The sequence below is a fragment of the Epargyreus clarus genome, unplaced genomic scaffold (assembly GCF_041222505.1).
Source record: "Epargyreus clarus isolate Ecla_fem2 unplaced genomic scaffold, WU_Ecla_fem_2.2 ptg000014l, whole genome shotgun sequence".
Classification (NCBI taxonomy): domain Eukaryota; kingdom Metazoa; phylum Arthropoda; class Insecta; order Lepidoptera; family Hesperiidae; genus Epargyreus; species Epargyreus clarus.
The window spans coordinates 16,841,225-16,860,009 of NW_027332222.1; the positions used below are offsets into that span (position 1 = coordinate 16,841,225).

The 18,785-nt window shown below is 34.8% G+C and overlaps 2 protein-coding genes across 3 annotated transcripts in view; one reads left to right on the forward strand and one right to left on the reverse strand.

The window, feature by feature from the left end:
* Eip74EF (Ecdysone-induced protein E74) overlaps positions 1 to 18,785 on the forward strand; it is a 276,463-nt gene that overhangs the window by 78,678 nt on the left and 179,000 nt on the right. For both annotated transcript variants that reach the window (XM_073079272.1, XM_073079274.1), the window contains exon 3: positions 6,666 to 6,727. The gene's annotated coding sequence lies outside the window, so the exon portion shown is untranslated. The remainder of the gene's footprint in view (positions 1 to 6,665; positions 6,728 to 18,785) is intronic.
* Lsm11 (U6 snRNA-associated Sm-like protein LSm11) overlaps positions 1 to 18,785 on the reverse strand; it is a 55,351-nt gene that overhangs the window by 22,130 nt on the left and 14,436 nt on the right. The gene's annotated exons all lie outside the window — the stretch shown is intronic.

The window sequence follows — 18,785 nt, forward strand, 5'->3', positions numbered from 1 at the left end:
GTAGAACCCTTTGTGGTTCGACTCCGGCGGCACCACCGCCACACCTATTTCTTCCTAATAACAGCAGTGTTAGGCGTTGCTGTCTTCCGTTTTGAAGGGTGTGGTAAGGGAGACAGACTTTTCCGAGCCGTTCCAGCCTAGTCCTCAGGGGTAGCGGCGCATCTGTGGCCGACCTCAGGTAGGAATACCTAATCCTATCTGGGGTGAATTACAGATGTCCATGGGCGGCAGTAGCCACGTACCATCCGGTGGACTGCATGCTCGTCTGCCTATTCTATGTTATAAAAAAATATTATGTAAACTGCATTTTATATTAATAAAAAACTTTTGAAGCTCGTCTATATCTATTAGTCTTGACGGTTCTACTGGTAAGAATCGTAACATAAATTAAATAGTACTTTTATAAAATTTAAAGCAGCTGTTAATTTATTCTTGTAAAAATACATTAATTATAGCTTCAAAAATAAAAAGATTAATGTCTAAAATTATAAAAGCCGGTCAACAAGACTGTTTTACATGAGGTTGCAATAAACGACCACTTCCTAGTGTCCTCGTGTGGCGCACGCGCCGGCCATAAATGGATTCCGTTTCACGAATTTTGTATAAAAACAAAAAAACAAAATCAAAGCCATTGAGGAAATCGCCGTCAATGTTAATCGCGCTTAACTAAAGCCACGAAATCTTAATTCTAGAACGATATAAGTAACAGACGAAACAAAGGTTAATCGTTCGCTAGTTGCCTGTGACTTCGGTCCTACTCAAAACGTTGATTACGTCAGGCCTAAGACCAAAAATAAGTAGACAACGCCTCGTATTGACAATCAACTTGCACGTATGGTATTAACTTTGAGATTTCGTGAATGTGACTAATTAGAACTTTTAGTGTCATGTCGAATTATGCTTGCACAAAAAAAATATTTTTTAAGGGTTTAAAAAATACAAAAATTATGTTAAAAAACTTACTATATCCACTTCTAAGATTACCATATATATGAGCTGCGAGATACATGAAAATGATGCTTTCTACACATAACTCCCAGACTCCCAGTATCGTGGATGCCAACTGCTATCAACACACACGTGAAATATACAATCATTAGAGATGGGCAGAGGGTTTAAACCCAATGGGTGGATACGGGTTTAAACCGGGTATTTTGGGTGAAATAGGGTTTAAACCCAAATAAACACCCAAACAGCGGGTGTAAACTATTGTCATTCATATTTTTATTTTCTTCGTGTAATATCATTTTTAAAATAATATTGTAAACAATTCACTAAATATGCACTCTAAAAGCACATATTTCATTTAACTACGCTGTTATAGTCCATTCGGATGTGTTACATTTGGGTTGCAATTTTCGAAGACCCAATTATATTTTATAGATGTCAATGATTAGTGTAAAGGGCTTAGTGTACAGTTAAATCCTAATTTGTGGAGTCCCAACTGTTGTCCCTCGGCCGCCATCTTGAAAAAAGGGGCACAAAGCGTTTTTACGCTCTACCAGGCAAACTATTTGTCGCACAGAAATTTAGTAAGAACAATTATGGTTTCAAATTGATTTATCTATAATTTATATCTATATTATAATATATGATTTATCTATAATTTATATCTATATTATAATAAAATAACAAAGATAATAACAATAATAGATTAAACTTTTGGAAGACTTTTTTTTTACTTTTTTCTACTTAATTTACAGAAAATGATATTGAAACATTTTGATAGAGGAGTTTTTATAGTCCGGTCAATTTAGACATAAAAATAGTAATCAAATAACATAAAGCTAAATTTCCATAGAGACCTTGGGTTTACCATCACAAGTAAAGTTCCAAAAGTCCTCATCGATGTGTGTGTCGGCACTTATTCGGGGTCAAACGTCACAATTTTCGGGTTTCTGGATTTTTCTCGAAATAAAATTATCTATAAAATAATGTTTATATTTTTTTTCTTAAAGCTATAATTATTAAGATATTAAGATACGTAAGAATTACATTTTACATTATATGCCCATATTCCCACACCACCTGTGGCAATAGTATACGAGAGGTATACTTATTTGTTTCGTCAAACAAATAGTAATTAAAAAGGTAATAAAAATAGATGAACCCCTAAAAATGTAATATTTAAAAATATAAAAACATTAGAAATACAGTAAAAACCATATCTATTAAATATATAATATATCTAGTATAAATATTATATCTAGTATATCTATTAAATAAACATTTGAACTATTTTAAAAGCTTTGTGTAGATTTTATTAACTCATTTTATAAACACCCAAATAAATACCCAGTGGGAGGAAATAAACGGGTATTTATTGGGTTTAAACCCTGCACAGGGTTTAAACCGGGTTCTTTGCCCATCTCTAACAATCATCGAGACCCGGAATAGAAATCTGCCTCATCGTGGATCGAACTTCAACCATAAGTTTGGCACACCGATATGTTAACTGCTACGCTACGCGGGTCGTCATCAACATTATTTATATAGACATGCATGATGTATGAAATAAAAAGAAAACTTTATCTTGATTGGTTTGTAAAACGCTGATCAAAGGCGACCATAAATAAAAACGCATCCACCGCACGCGCAGATTAATCAGAACCGTTTTTATCTTCTCTTATAATAAGACAAGGAAACGATTTATAACATGTATAAGGAGATGTATGAATACATTTCAAGATAAAGGAAATGTGATTTACGAATAATAAAAAGGTAGGAATGGAGACCGGAAGCAGCCATTCTGTCTTCTAACGCAGCCACACTATGCTACTCGCATTGCTTTTTGTATTACCGGAAATATTGCCCAAGCAGCCACACACTCCCCTACTCATTCACTTTTAATTCCTTTGACTCGCGCTACTGACAAAAAATGGATCATCAGGTAGATCGAGCAGCAGGACATAAAGCATGACGAATCACGTAGCCACACTACATCTCTACTCACCTCGCTATTTCTCTCGTCACTCGTCGAGTGTGTGACTATAGCAGTTTTCTTGCATAGATGTAACTGGCCTTGTTCCAACCCGTCGTCACGGGAAGCAATTCATATTCAACTTCCTCCTGATGCCTTCCCAGAATACTATGACATACAGCTCTTGAACAGGACTAAAACGACCTATCCCTCCAAACCGACATTTGGCAATCTCCTGGCCATAGACATCGGTAACTACATGTCATTAAAAATAGATAATGACATATTTTTTTCAAGTTATGTGTGTATTAAAATTTAATTATCATTTGCATAAAACAAAACGTTTTCAAAGGAATCTGATATCTAACAATTCGCACCTGGCCCGCGCGGTGGACTATGGCCTAATCCTTCTCATTCTGCGAAAAGACCCGTGCCCAGCAGTAGGTTAGGAATGGGTTGATGTTGATGATGATTTCTACTATTAAACCCAGAGTTCAAATAAGTTCATACTCAGTCGGATTTCTACAAAAAGAGAAAAATACTACAAACAAAAAACATATAAACACACATAAACACACATGCTAGACACACATACCTACACACACATATATACTACCTACATACCTACACACATACTATACGAAAGATGTACGTTTCTTATTTCAGCATTACCATAAACAAGAATTCGATATTCAAATGGCGCGCCATTCATAGATTTAATTCTTCTGCACATTCGCGGAATTCACTACCGCTTGCGATCGATGCGGTAACAAACAAAACTGCATCATTTAACATACATTACATGAACAATTTAAGTAAATACGTACCTCCCGGAAATAGAATCGAATTCAAGAGATTTCTCTAGAAATTCTACAAGTTCTTTTCGATCTTGTCTTTTATTGAAAAGTCGTAAGTTTACGTTTATTTATTTTTCTCTTAGTATCTAAGTAGTAGTAGCTAAGTAAGCTGGTCTAAGCTGTTAACTCGCAAATGTTATTAAAAAACATTTTTATTTAGATTTATCTTTCGTCGAATTTCTAAATTAACTGAAACTTAAACTTTCAAAATTAAAATTAGTCAAATGACACCCAGTATTTAAGCCCTTAGTATGCCTTTTTCAAAGTGTATAATGCTTGTTTCTATTCTTGATCCAGATCATGATGTCATATCGGTCATACATAGACAAGCAACAATAAAAATTGTATCTTTTCTATTATCTCTGGGATGTAGAGTTTCAGAAACTACAACTAAGACTGCTTGTAACGGCAGTGTGGATCAACTTTACACACTACCAATCTACCTGTTACTAATATGTATATTTGGTAATTTACATAAATTTCTGGTAGCAATGCATCTTGGTCGAGACATGGTTGCGTAGGAGTAAATTAATACATACCTAATTATTGTATGTATGAAGGAGCTTTGCCGCCCAATGGTAAGCAAACTAGCTACTTTCAGTATCGCGTTTTCGCGATTGTATAAATGCTGCATCACGTTTTGGCAGCTAAGTGCGTTACGGTAGCGTCATCGGAAACGTGAAATTTACCGGCTGCATCAATACTGCATCGTCTTTTTCGTATGTAGCCGCGCTCGGCTTTCAAACGCGTTCGTAGTTTCGCTATGACATGGGTATCTTCAAAAAAAAGGTATGAAAAGAGTTCTCCTCCAAAGCCGACGATGCATTGGCGACTCCTCTGGTGTTGCAATGTCTATAGGCGACGGTGACTGCTTTCTATGAGGTTGCCCGTCTGCCTCATCGTTTAGGTAGACATATAAAAAAAGCGTTCGATCGCTGCATCAGCTTCCAAAAAGCAGCTTAATCGTCGATCGCCGATACTAAAAATAAAATGTCTGCTAGAGCCGTAATAGATTCAAATTAATTGTGTCTCTTTGATTGTGTTTGCAGCGTGCATAGTAGCAGACTAAGATAGGTCTAAAAATAATTTTATCTGATGGTAGATTAATATTTTAATACGTAAATGAATCACCTAAAGTAGGTAACGACTCTCAGGGCTCATACGAGTAATTAAGTAACCTTGAATAGATGAACTCGTAAGATATAAGTATCTGCTCTAATTAGCCGTAACTTTATTGGTTTCTTGGAAACTCTATGATGCTATGATGTGGTTGATGAATATTATATTTAGGTGATTATTTCTCAGAGAAAAAACTTTTTTGTAGAAGTAATTAAAATTATTTCGTTTTATTGTGCTAAATAAAAATAATTAGGATATGGAAGCAGGTATCATAATTACTGTCATTTGGTTATTACTTTACTTCACAACAGATGGTAGTGTTACCGTGGTCGTAATAGTAGGTTTATTAATTTAAATCTGCCTGATGACAAGACGACCAAGAAAAAAGCTCGTAAACCTAAGTACTTAAAACAAAAACGTATAATCATCATAGCCAACCCAAATTTTGGTGTATTAATTAAACAATGTAGTACTTAGTAGCTTTGTTTTGTATGACTGAAATTAAATACATAAATTAGTGTATTAACATTCGCAAACGACATTCTCGTTGACATAATATAATGGTGCTATTACGAGGTGACAGGTGGACACGTCTGCCGTGATCGGCAGTCGGGCGGCGACTGGCTCGCGTGCGCCGCAGCTCGGCCGTCGACAGGCGGAAGCGTGCGCGCGCGCACCCGCGCAAGGCTACGCTCATGACCTCGCGTCGTCTTTGTCTAGCTATCTAGCGTTTGTTTACCCGCGAGGCCGAATGCATCATACCTTCGCCTGCCGTACTTGAACGCTAAACGATTATTGAAACCATAAATTTATCGAGTACGTTTCTTTTTCAGAGAAACCTTGAATCTATTTGGCGCGTTAACGAATCGATAGTGACTAGGCCGAAATTGTGATCACGTAACTAGTAAACACGTTGTTTACCATTCACGCAATCTTGATAACGAATGTATTAATATACCTTATTAATTGTACGTATTTGTCGCAATTTATTCATAATACATTGTTTAATGTATTGTATGTATAAATAGCTGCCAATAGAAATCAACTGATGTACCTTAACACTTTAACAGTCATCTTGAAAGTTTCAACTACGTAGCTACTTCATTAGAATAAATAAACAAGTAAGCAATACAAAGAGTTCTCTTAACGAGCAATATAAATACAAATGCGTAGTTTTAATATACTCTCGTATTTCCTCATTTTTAGATCTGGTTGATATGAGTTATACGAGGGGTGTTACCGCCATGGGGCATCTTTATATATATATTCCTTATGTGCGTGTGTATGTCACTGAACTCCTCCTAAACGAACTGATTTTGATGAAATTTGTTGTGTGTGTTCAAGAGGACTTGAGAATGGTTTAGATTCAAAATTTAGTCCGTGGGAAAAGTTTTTTTAATTAATTTTTAATTCGTAAGTAGTTATAGGATTGGAAACTATGCATTTGGTCAAGTTATGATCTTTATCAAAGTTGTTGTCCAAGAGCCCACGAGGGTTTGGGAGTTGGTAAGACCAATTTTCGACAGATGTCACCACTGTCATTCCAATGCAGGTACAAATTTTCCGTTTTATGTATGTCATATTATTTCTTTAAAATGCGGGCGAAGCCGCGGGCACCACTAGTATATTTTATATAGCCAGATATGTGCTGAAACAAAACTAAATGTCACTATACAGGCATGACTTGTGGCACACCAGATGGGAACCTCGTGTACTATGCACTTACAAAATTATATTAAAGATGTACACTAATAATATTATCTTTACAGGTAATGGCGGGACTCGATTGATCCTGCTGGCTGCATGACCCTTCGAGAGCTTTCTGTAAGCTGTAAGTACAAAATTTACTAGTAGTAGTATAATAATAATAATAATAGTCTTAAGTATCATAGGCTTTAAGTATAGGCCTCTTAAATAGTGAAAAACACTGGCGGAACCGAGACAGAAAAGACAAAACAGAAAAACGTTTCAAAGTAGAGGCTCCCTTTTACAAAACCCATTGAATAATGACACTTGGAAAAAACCCAACGGTCGTTCAAGTTTTTCTCCTTCGTCAACTTAAAACCCTCACGAATACGACCACTTTCCATAAGATAATATCATGGTCATGAACCTAGCATGGTTGACAAAAAGACGAAATATGTAGCAAGGTAATATAGCAAGAGCAAAATGAGAACAGGTCTAAATACCAAACTTGCGGGCGGCACATCTGGATATAAAAAACCGGTCAAGTTCATGTAGGGCTTGCTTTCTAAGGTTCCGTGTGTTACGCGAAATTTAGTTATAGTGTACATGATTACTTTTACAAGATATCATGGAAATCAGATATGGTTTACAGCCCTTTTAATTCGTTTAGCTTTATATGTTTCCATATTTATAATCGGATTTTAAGCTGCTTGGTTTTCGAGAAAAGCAAATAATATCTGTATCCTTAACTAGCGCCTAGATAGCGTTAGATATTTATTTTATACAGAAATATGGCTATTCAGGTAATTCTTAGGGTATCTATTGATCTACCTAATTATTTATCTCTCTCCTTATAGTCTTATTTTAGGACATTACCCATTATCCCACTGAAGTTATCTAAAATGGTCTTGGCGTACCCATAGTCATCTACCTAATTGTGATTCTTCCTCCTATAGCCTAATTTTAGGACATTTTCAGTTGTCCCACTAAACTTAACCGAACTAGTCTTGACGAACCACTAGTAAGTGATTCTGTACGGAACCCTAAAACTGAAGCCTACACGATAGGTAACTACTTTTCGAGCCCACTTCGAATGTAGGCGGCCTTGTCATTGACCACAATTCGGGGCGAGCTACCTCCGGTACAGAAATAGCTCATGTGAAAAGCTTGGGATAAAACTGCATAGGCTTTTTGAATTTTTTGTTTGGTTCAAAAAATATATTATGGGCCTCTTACAAAAAATCCTTGTATTTATAGAACGCTAATACTGACCGGCTTTAAGTAAACCTAGAATCTAAAAACTTTAGACTGCTGATTTTTTTGTTATCTCCTTTTTTTAATAATTTGTAACACTTTGTTGTTAAATGTCCTGATTAAACATATTCCTAATCAATTATAATCACACTACCAGAATCGTTGTTATATTTGGTGAAACCGCGTTTATCCTTTGTTGTGGAAAAACGTGGCTTTAAAAATACTTCTTGAACTTGATCAAGTTCACGTCAAGACAAAAATACTCCGGTCCTATTCCATAGATAAATCTGTCCAAGAGTCGATGAAAAAATTGTGAAACTCAACTTTATTGACGGACTTAAAGTCTTATATAGAAGGGACGCCAAAACAGATAGGTATTCCTAAGAGCATTGCATCAGCAAATTCTCCAAAACTTCAGTCTACGAATTTCGTACGTACAGCCTATATCACCACAATCAAATAGTATCTACAATATTACTTTATATGAACACACGCCAAGTAATAATGGTAGTTTAATTACAATTAGTGAGGTCGACTGCTAGTGCTCATTGCCATCCGTTGCACTTCCGCAATTTCAAGAACGAGTGAATGAACCTGTTGCCACTTTATTTTTTATTGCTACTATAAAACGGAACGTAAAAGTTTGGTCAACTACCCAAATAATATACCTTGCAAGAATTCGTACGTAACTAGAAACAAATAATACTTGACCTTTAAATTTTTTGTAGTTTCTTATATTTAATTCGAAAACGACTTTCATCAACCAGCTATAAGTCATATAGCGTAATTCCAAAACAAAGACGACGGTACGTTTCGACGGATTCATTAGTTAACGCCACTCTTCCACTAACAGATTTCCATCACATACTATCTTATCAGTGGTAATTTTAAAGTGACCTTAGTATATCACATAAAATACTTTGTTTAAGCTTTCACTGAGCATAATGTCAAAACTACGACCATGGGCGAACGTGGTCAAAGTCATGTCAAAAGTACATCAACCACACGCAAATGGCCGAATAACCGACCATATTTGATGGCTCAACCGACACCTAATCGATCAATACGTATTGAAACGGCCGGTGTAGTCAAGGCGAGCGACACGCCGAAACCGACTAATGACTGATAAATGGATTAAATCTACGAGGAAGTATCGTATCGTGCACGATTCGTCCTAGCAAGCCCTTGTTGGCGCCACACATATAAAGACCAGCATACGAGCGCACACACTCACGTGAACAAACAAGTGTGAGAACACGAGCACACATGTCAACATACGTACACACGCTCAACAAAATGGCCATGAGATAACTGACATCACAACAAGGTCCCCGCCGACTAGTAGAGTCTGCAGAAAAAGTATGGAAAAGAATTAATAAAGATAATTGGAGAGTCGGCAAAACCCCATAAATGAAAACTTATTATCGATACAAAATTAACATGTACGATATACGAGTATGCTGATTGGAGTTGAGTAGACGTAAAGTATACTACTGTCATGCCAATAAATAATGATACTAACAATAAATGATCGGAATTGTGATCAATAAATATTATGTGTATGTTGCATATATAAATACCGTCTGCGTGGCATATATCAAGGGTCAAATAAATCACAGTTACGTGATGTAATTACTACAATGTCAGTGTAATTATTGTAGCTAATGAATCGTCTTTTAATGCAAGTAACATAGTAAATGTAATTGAATAATTCATCAATTATCATTATTCCATTCCAGAAGTCTAAAAACTGATAGTAATGAAAAAGGAAAAAGCTATCATGAACTTACTGAACTGAACACTAACTGAAAATTTATTCTTTACATTTTTTTTTGCTTTTGTTATAACTTTTGTATTATGAAACATTTTTTTAGATTGAACACTTGCACTCTAGAGCAGTGTAGAACTTATATTAACTGCTAAACCAAGCTTTATATTGTTTTTTTTTTATTTCAGAAACTCTTTATACACATAAAAAACGTTATGAGAAAATATCATAATACACCAACTTTATAAGAACACTACGGGCTACAAGTTCAAACAATAGGTATTGGAGTTTAACCTTTATTTTACGAAGATACAGTTTAATTAAATTGCGTTGCTTAAACAATTATGACATTATAAAAACCAAAGTTTTTTCTGCTGACGGTACTCACGCGTCGCGAGCATGCTGCGTGCGCTGCGTAGCGCACAGTACGGGCAATGACGATGTTTGTTTGTACCCAAAGGTTGTATTGTTTTTAACGAATTTATGTACCACGTATGTATTTACTGTCGGCTTACTGTACACCTAAATATAGTGTACCATTGCATTGAATGGAAAAAACCACAGCCCAAATATAACTAGGTAGGATAATAGATAAAATTAGGCCGCTGACTTAAAAAACCTTTTTAGCTTTTTATCAGAAGGCTAAACTTTATCTTGTAGGTCTCGTTAGATACGTACTGAGATTCGTTACGAAGAATTTCAATTTATCTTTATCAAAAGCTTATCTTTTAATCATCTGACCTTACCTAACCTACTGTTGTTTTTTCTATTTTTTAAATATTAGCGAATAGACAAAGTACGCCACGTAGCTACGAAGAGGACCAGGAGATCAACATTACGAGCCACATAATAGTGTCCTCCTATTCTCATTTTTTTCTTATTACCTCAATAAGTTCTGATAGTTAGCCCTAACTTCTTGGAGAACAAAGCGTTTACTGCACTGCATCTCAGTCTAACAAAAACGACTCTATTTGCCAGCAAATTTGTTTCGTTCCAATTTCTCAATTCGTGTTTACAAATGTGCCGACAACGAGTCCATACGATAACAATTTCATTTGCAACCGGAACCGCTATTTTCTCTTCAGGGACACTTCATCCAAAACAGGCTTTAAGCGTGTATCCAGACGGTCCGTATTGCAACTGCAAGATAACTGCAAACTTGCAGTTTGAATGCAGCTTTTGTAGAATTGATGTAACTGCACCATAACTGTTAACAAATTGCGCAGTTAGGTCCTTTGTTAGTAGCTAAGATGTAGTCATGTCAACTGTTTTTAGTCCAAAACGAACTCTAAATGTCTCTACAGACGGTCTTCATAGAAACTCCAAAATTGCAGTTTAGGTGCAACTGCTAAAACTATTATCCGAATTCACGGTTAGTTTGCTATTAGTATGTGGTACAAAGGAATGAATTAATAACGAACTGCGCAGACCTTCGCAGTTATGATGTTTTGTAAAATACTCAAAATCCGCGTTCCAACTGCAATTCCAGTCGTTTGCAGTCCAAATGCAAACCGTCTGTTTAGACCCTAAACACACTGTTTCAATTTAATCCCATTTAACTGATTTTCATTGTTCCTTTCTCTTTGTTGTATCAGCCAACTTTCATCGCCCATTCGTTCATTGTTCGGTCGCGAAATTAAATATGGTGTGCCTTTCAGTCAAAACTTGACATCTCATTATGTCTTTATCATCACAAATAAATTATTTATTGTCTATCTACCATTTTCTATAAATACTTTGATATGTGTATTGGATCACTTGAGTGTAAAAAAACTATACTCTGATTCATAATTAGGTGTCCAAAATGTAAACAAAGGTGTTGACCTATCAAGAAAATATGTTAGAAATAGTAGTTTTTATTTTTGTCGATATTAAAGTAATACAACAATAATAAAATAATAATCTAAATAAATTAAGATTAATTCACATTTTCTAATATTTATATGACCTCAATTTCGTTCCATACAGTAATAATAATAAAAACAAAGTTTATGGTAGAAAATTAAAATGTGATCATGGTAACACAATCGGAATCCAAGACATTTCTTGTGCTGTCATAGAATAGAAGCACTTCATATATCTCGGTTTTGATAAAAAAAAAATGTAGTGGAAAACGCAAGTGTGAAATACATGGAAGTGATTTTCCTTATAAAGTACTGGTATTTTCCTGATTATGCAGTTATGCACTTCTTCAGTAAAGAGACCATTCTGTACCTACAATGTAATATTTCGTTAAAAAAACATCTTGTACATTAAAAGCTAAAAAGCAATATAGGTATAATAGCAAATCTATTAATGAACATTGAAATAAGAACACTAAATTACGCTACTACGAAACGCAAGTACGTTTGATCTTTGAAATAATCAACGAATTAAAATTCAAGGCAAACGCAGGCCGCGGCGGGCGTTCCCAAATATGAATACAATTACAGAATAAAATAATACATTATTATAATACCTACGTTCATGAATAACATACATAAAAGACTTTTCTATGTAAACCTGTTTACTACAGATGTACTTAGTAAAAAAAATAGGTATCAGTACTTAATGGGACTAAACTGAGTAACCGAGTACCGAGTTGAGCACAAGTGTTACATATATGTACTTAGTAAGATTATACTGAGTATCCGAGTACATAGTATTACTCGGTTTCACTTTAGTCGTAGCAAGTATTCGGTATAGGAGGTGTCTCTTCAAAATTAAAATATCCTTGTCATCACGTTATTATATGTACAAAATTAGGACGACGAAAAGATCAAAATTCACGCTAATCTTTGCTGAATAAAATTTAGTGAATAATTCAGACGAGTATGAGTTAAAAACGCGGCTTATCCCTAGCAGTGGCACAATATGCATGCAGTTAACGAAAGAAGATGAAGAGGACTGAATTAAAAAAAAAAAAACAATCGATAGTGAAAAAACGGTGACACTTTTACTAAGGTAATTCTTTTTTCCCTGAGAGGTCAAACACTAACTTATGTTCTTCCCAAGTTTGTCGTGGTACTTCCACACACCCTGTATATCAATATTTTTATTGAGCGGATTTCATAAATAGGCAATTTGAGTGGTAACTGGATCGCGACAGATTAACTGGAAACGATAACGAGACGGACTGACACTCTGACACCGGGAGTAAAGACCTCCCGTCAGATAAATTGGAGAGATGGAACCGGCTGGTTCGTTTGACCTGACAACAATACCTTTCTCTAATGTTAAAAGAGTTTATTGTAAACAAAAACAAAAAATATGTACTTCAGTGACAGCAAAATTAAAAAATATATATTTTGAAAATAATGATTGATAAAGATGGTAGAAGACAAGATCGTAGAGTACAGGAAAATGAAGTAAAGTAAGTTTGTTTGTATAAAAATTGTATTACGATACAATCCACCCAATATTAAGTGGCCCATAGATATATGAAATAAATCCAATAGGATTGTACTCCAGAGGTCGACTGCAGATGCATTGCTATCCCTGAGAAATAAAATAAAATGCCTCATGTAAAATGCATTTTCCTTTAATACTCTTACGCTCTTCAAACCAGCACAAAGTAGCACTTGCCCACTGTTTTTATAACACAGTTAATTTCAACGCTTGCATAAATATTACAACAGTTTCGACTCCCTACATAGACAGATCTATCCTTACGTGTCACGATACAGTATCGATTACAGCAACACATCACAAATAAGGTAATGTTATTCTTATATTTATCTAACAAACCCTTTTCGTCTGGTTACATCATAGACGAAGCAAAATAATAGACGCCGACATATAATAATCTTGCATGCGGATCTGCTGTAGCGTAACAATAAGCTTGGCAAAAAGCCAGAGGGCTCCAGACACTCCAAACCCAAGACACGATTTTCACTTCCTGATTAATCAGAAATCTGATATGTAGCTATGATCGAAATTATTACTTGCCCAGTCGTAAAAGGGTTTAGGGGTAAAAGTTTCGCTTTCGAAGGTAGAACCCCATTTGGTTCGACTCCGGCGGTACCACCCCCGCACTATTTCTGCCTAATAACAGCGGTGTTAAGCGCTGCTATGTTCTGCTTTGAAGGGTGTGGTAAGGGAGACAAACTTTCCCGAGGCGTTCCAGCTTAGTCCTCAGGGTAGCGGCGCATCTGTGGCCGACCTCAGTAGGAATATTTAATCCAATCTGGGGTTGATTACAGATGTCCATGGGCGGCAGTGGCCACTTACCATCAGGTGGACTGCATGCTTGTCTGCTACTCTTATATTATATAAAAAACCCATGGCTATACATTACACCTATTTGACTCACCTAATACCAGAATGTGTATCGTGCGTTCGGAGTCTATTCAATTACCTAGTCATAATCATACGTAATCTTGACATTGAAGCCAAAATAGTTTTTTATTGATACCAAATTTAGTAACAGGTAACTATTTATATAATGTAGATGCAAGTTGTTGGCGCTGCAACGCACGCGTCTAGATTTTATCCTGAATTTGACTTCAAAAGCTCAGAACAATATTTTGGTTTTTGGTGCCATGCTAATAATTTATATATGCAATTTAAGCAAACTTTTTGGAAGAATTTTCTGTGTCTAGCTTAAGAATATGAATGAATATGTTATTTTTGAATGTATATTTAAATTAGGCCTTAAAATAACTATAGCAATTAGTAATCAAACAGATTCAAAATTCAAGAAACAATTTACAGTCACTAAATCCACGTATATGTGCCTCAAAACAATGAAACTAAAACATGTTTACAATTGCCATACAAAATTAATAGTTCATATCAAATACAATACCCAAAGATCACGTGTCAACAACACTAATGCCCCGTAACTTTGCGTAACGTCTACAAAATACATAGTAACACTTGGCAATTGCATCAAAAGATCGCGATGATGGTCCAATCGAGATGTTTTATCCTGTTAGCGATACGAAACCAGTTGTAACCATTAATAGCAGTCGCATCGCATGACGTGCACGCTGGCAGCTCCGCAAGGCTCTTCCTAGACCTTAGCCGGTGACTCACTGCGAAACCGTTCAGTTCAGACTGGAAATAAAATTATTTATTTTCGCACGCGATAGATGCAATAGTATTGCATTTGAAGATGCAACTGCTCTATCCGCTTCTTCTCACGTGGATTTTAGTCCTGGAAATTTCCCGTAACATTTCCCATTTCATACTTTACGTATTTATTTAAATGTGGCATTATGTAAAATAATTATCATATTTAAAACTTCTTACAAAAAGTACCTTCATATAATGGTTGCATTATATTTCACCCTTTCAAAAGTTGACATTTTAATAAGTAGCCTACGCTCCTTCCTTATTCGACGAAAAATATTTCTATATTAAATTTTATCAAAATTGATTCAATAATTTAGTTTTGAAAGCGTCACAAATATACATAATCACTTTTGCCATTTTGGAATGGATAAAGCACGTTAACAATAGTAACATTTATTTTAACAATGAACTATTATTAGGTATTACTTTTGCAATTTGTTTAAAGTTGTGTCTCAGGAGCCCCCTTGCCAAACTACCTTTAATAAATACGTTTCTCCTGCTGTTGCACTGTGAAAGCCAAGAATATTGAAGATACAATTAGTACTCCCGATAAATTTATTCATATCAAATGGATGGATTTCAATATTTATTTAGAAAACAAGACATGCAGACAGCTAAGTAAAGACATCGATCATAACTAGCCGGCACCACGGGCAAGACAGTTTTACGATGACATAAAATAGAAATCTGAATGCATTATACATACATAGTTGACGTGAAACTGCAAGTCAGTGTTTAAATAGTATGCTGAGAAAAAGTTAATTTGAAATATATTTTTATGAGCTTTAAAGAATTGTTGCAGTACTCGTAATTTTAATACACGATTTTCGTTGTGACGTAAGGACTGTTTTAACGATAACTAAAAGAAATTCTTTGCTCAAAGTAAATGGTTCAGGTAGGAAATAATCATTTCATTTCATTTCCGCCAAAAAGTGAAAATATATGCATCTTTGTGAGTAAATTTCGAGCCTATATCCTATTTCTGTGCTCTTACATTCATACTACAAAAATCTGTTTCAGAAACACTTAATGACATATGAACTTGTATCTTGTTCCATTTTACATGTAGTACAGGATCCCTAGTATAGTTTTCATCATTTATTAATAACAAGCTGATTTTTCGTGAGTAGCTTCGTTTCGACAAGACGCCCAACATTTTTCCTTACAGCAATGTTGGTAAATGGTAGCTTGATGGGGCAGCAAGGATAAAATATGTTGACCGGACGAATTCTAAAAATTTATTAGTAACCAAATTTTTCTTTGTTAATTATCAAGATAATTATTTAAATAACGTGAAAAAATATTTGTCCTACAAAATATAAGGTTTTTATTAAGGCGTCCCCCCTCTCCAACATGTATCATAAACAAGGTCATGAAAAATAATTACTAACCAGCTGATTTTTTTTTTATTGGCTGTCTACCATTTACATAGTCTACCATGCACATTGTCCTACAAATTACATGGTATGTCATCTCGGACCTACACTTAAAAGTTGTAGTACTAATACTTAATGTAAAAATAATTAGTATCAAGCTGAGTGTTCCAGAATAGCTTCGTTTCAATGAGACGCCCAACAAATTCTCGTACGAAAGTTCTCGATTGTGGTTTATAACTAAAATAATAGGGATGAAATATGTTGATTTGACGAATCAAAAAAAAAGATTACTAACCGATTTTTTTTTTATTAATTATCGAGACAATTATCTAAATAACGTGAAAAAATATTTGTCCTACAAAATATAAGGTTTTTTTTAAGGCGTCCCCCGTCTCCAACATGTATCATAAACAAGGTCATGAAAAATAATTACTAACCAGCTGATTTTTTTTTTATTAGCTGTCTAACATTTACACAGCTTACTACCCACATTGTCCTACAAATTGCGAAGTACGTTATTCCAGTCCGCCAGTTTTATAGTTTATTTATATTATATTATAGTTAAATTACAAATCTTGTAGGATTAATAAAAGTTACCCTTTTTTTTGTAGGACATTGTTTTATTTAGATAAAAATTATATTATCCTATCACGTGATACCTTTGTCCTACAGTTACTAATAAAAAAAATAATCCTGCGGAATTAACATCTTTTCAGCGTAGGTCCGAGATGACATACCATGTAATTTGTAGGACAATGTGCATGGTAGACTATGTAAATGGTAGACAGCCAATAAAAAAAAAATCAGCTGGTTAGTAATTATTTTTCATGACCTTGTTTATGATACATGTTGGAGAGGGGGGACGCCTTAATAAAAACCTTATATTTTGTAGGACAAATATTTTTTCACGTTATTTAAATAATTATCTTGATAATTAACAAAGAAAAATTTGGTTACTAATAAATTTTTAGAATTCGTCCGGTCAACATATTTTATCCTTGCTGCCCCATCAAGCTACCATTTACCAACATTGCTGTAAGGAAAAATGTTGGGCGTCTTGTCGAAACGAAGCTACTCACGAAAAATCAGCTTGTTATTAATAAATGATGAAAACTATACTAGGGATCCTGTACCAATGGCCTCGGAACGGCTTTCAGGTTAAACGGAATTCGACATATTTTATCGAATTTGTCAAATATACTTTCAATCGGATTCAAAACTTCGTAGAGCATAACATGCCAGGATTTGGTACATTGTATAAAAAATTACAAGGCAATAAAATAGTATTTTTTCGGCGAGATTTAAAATTTCCATTCAAAAGTCGTTAACGCTATATATGAAAGTTATAAAAAGATTTTAGTCGCGCTTCTTAAATACCAAAAAATAAATTTTATGGCCTAGTGGCTAACGGAGAATGCATTTCTATTCTTGCCTAGCAAGGAGCATCAGTCATCAACTCCTGCACTGGTGGTTCCGGGTTGGAAGCCTGCCAAAGCTGCACAAAGGATGCATAAAGGGCACGGAGTTATGACACCCGAAACTAAACATGCCCGCCAGACAAAAGCAGTTTAGGGCCCGCTTAGATTTATGCACGCGGATAGAACAGATAGCCCTATAAATGTTGATATGCATTTCCTACTTGCCGGTGAATTTAGGACCACGCAACTCGAAGTTAATTCTGAATATGAATCGAAAGGTAAAGTAAATGAAAACAAAGCAACATTAGAAAAATTAAACACGCGAACACATATTATTGTGTATAATTCTAGATTAAAAACTAAAAAAGTAAGTTTTGAATAGATCCTCTAATTTATCATTGTATATTATGAGAATTTATTAGTTACTAGCTCACCCGGCAAACGTTGTGTTGCCATATAAATAAAAAAATGTTAAGGAACAACCCTTATCACTTAGGGGTATGAAAAATAGATAGTAGCCGATTCTCAGACCTACTGAATATGCATATAATTTGGCGAAAACGGTAAAGCCGTTTCGGATGACTACGGTAACTAACATTGTGACACGAGAATTTTATATATAAGATAAACATAGAGAGGAACGTGAAGTTATTCCAAACATTATAATGCATATAATGAGTTTAAGACCACAATGACCACATTTAATACAGTTGCATAGAACAGGTGCACATTTTGGCGTCAGGAAGCAATAATAAAATTATTATAATGAAACCAATGCCCTTGTTACAATTAATGGTCAATTCTAATTACGAGATGTCGACGCGTAATATAGTTAATTGAGAGGACAATATATTAATACACACATATAGGTTTACATACAATTATCCATGATCAGATGTTGCATTTTCTGAGAAAATAGAAATAAAGCAAATATATCTTAAAAAGAAGTAAATAGTACTTATTGCACGAAACTAAAATGTAAATTTAAACATCTCTAGATTTTCTGGAATTCTTGAGCTTTATTGCTTTTAAGTGGAATCTACACGCCTCAATGTTTAAAAATAATAATTATTAGAAGAAACCTGATAACTTAAAAACTTTTACTGATTTTGAAACGTGGCGTTAAAAAACTATATCACTCAATTAGCATAGACAACAAGACTTGACAATTAACATTCATACGACTAATGAAAGCTTGTAATTCTTAAGAAGTACATTCAAGGTCCTAATGAATCACTCTTTGAAAAATCGTAAATTATATTTATACATTACCTAAGTGTAGGCCTAACGGACTGCATAATAATGCATAAGCGGAATTTTCCAGCAAGCATG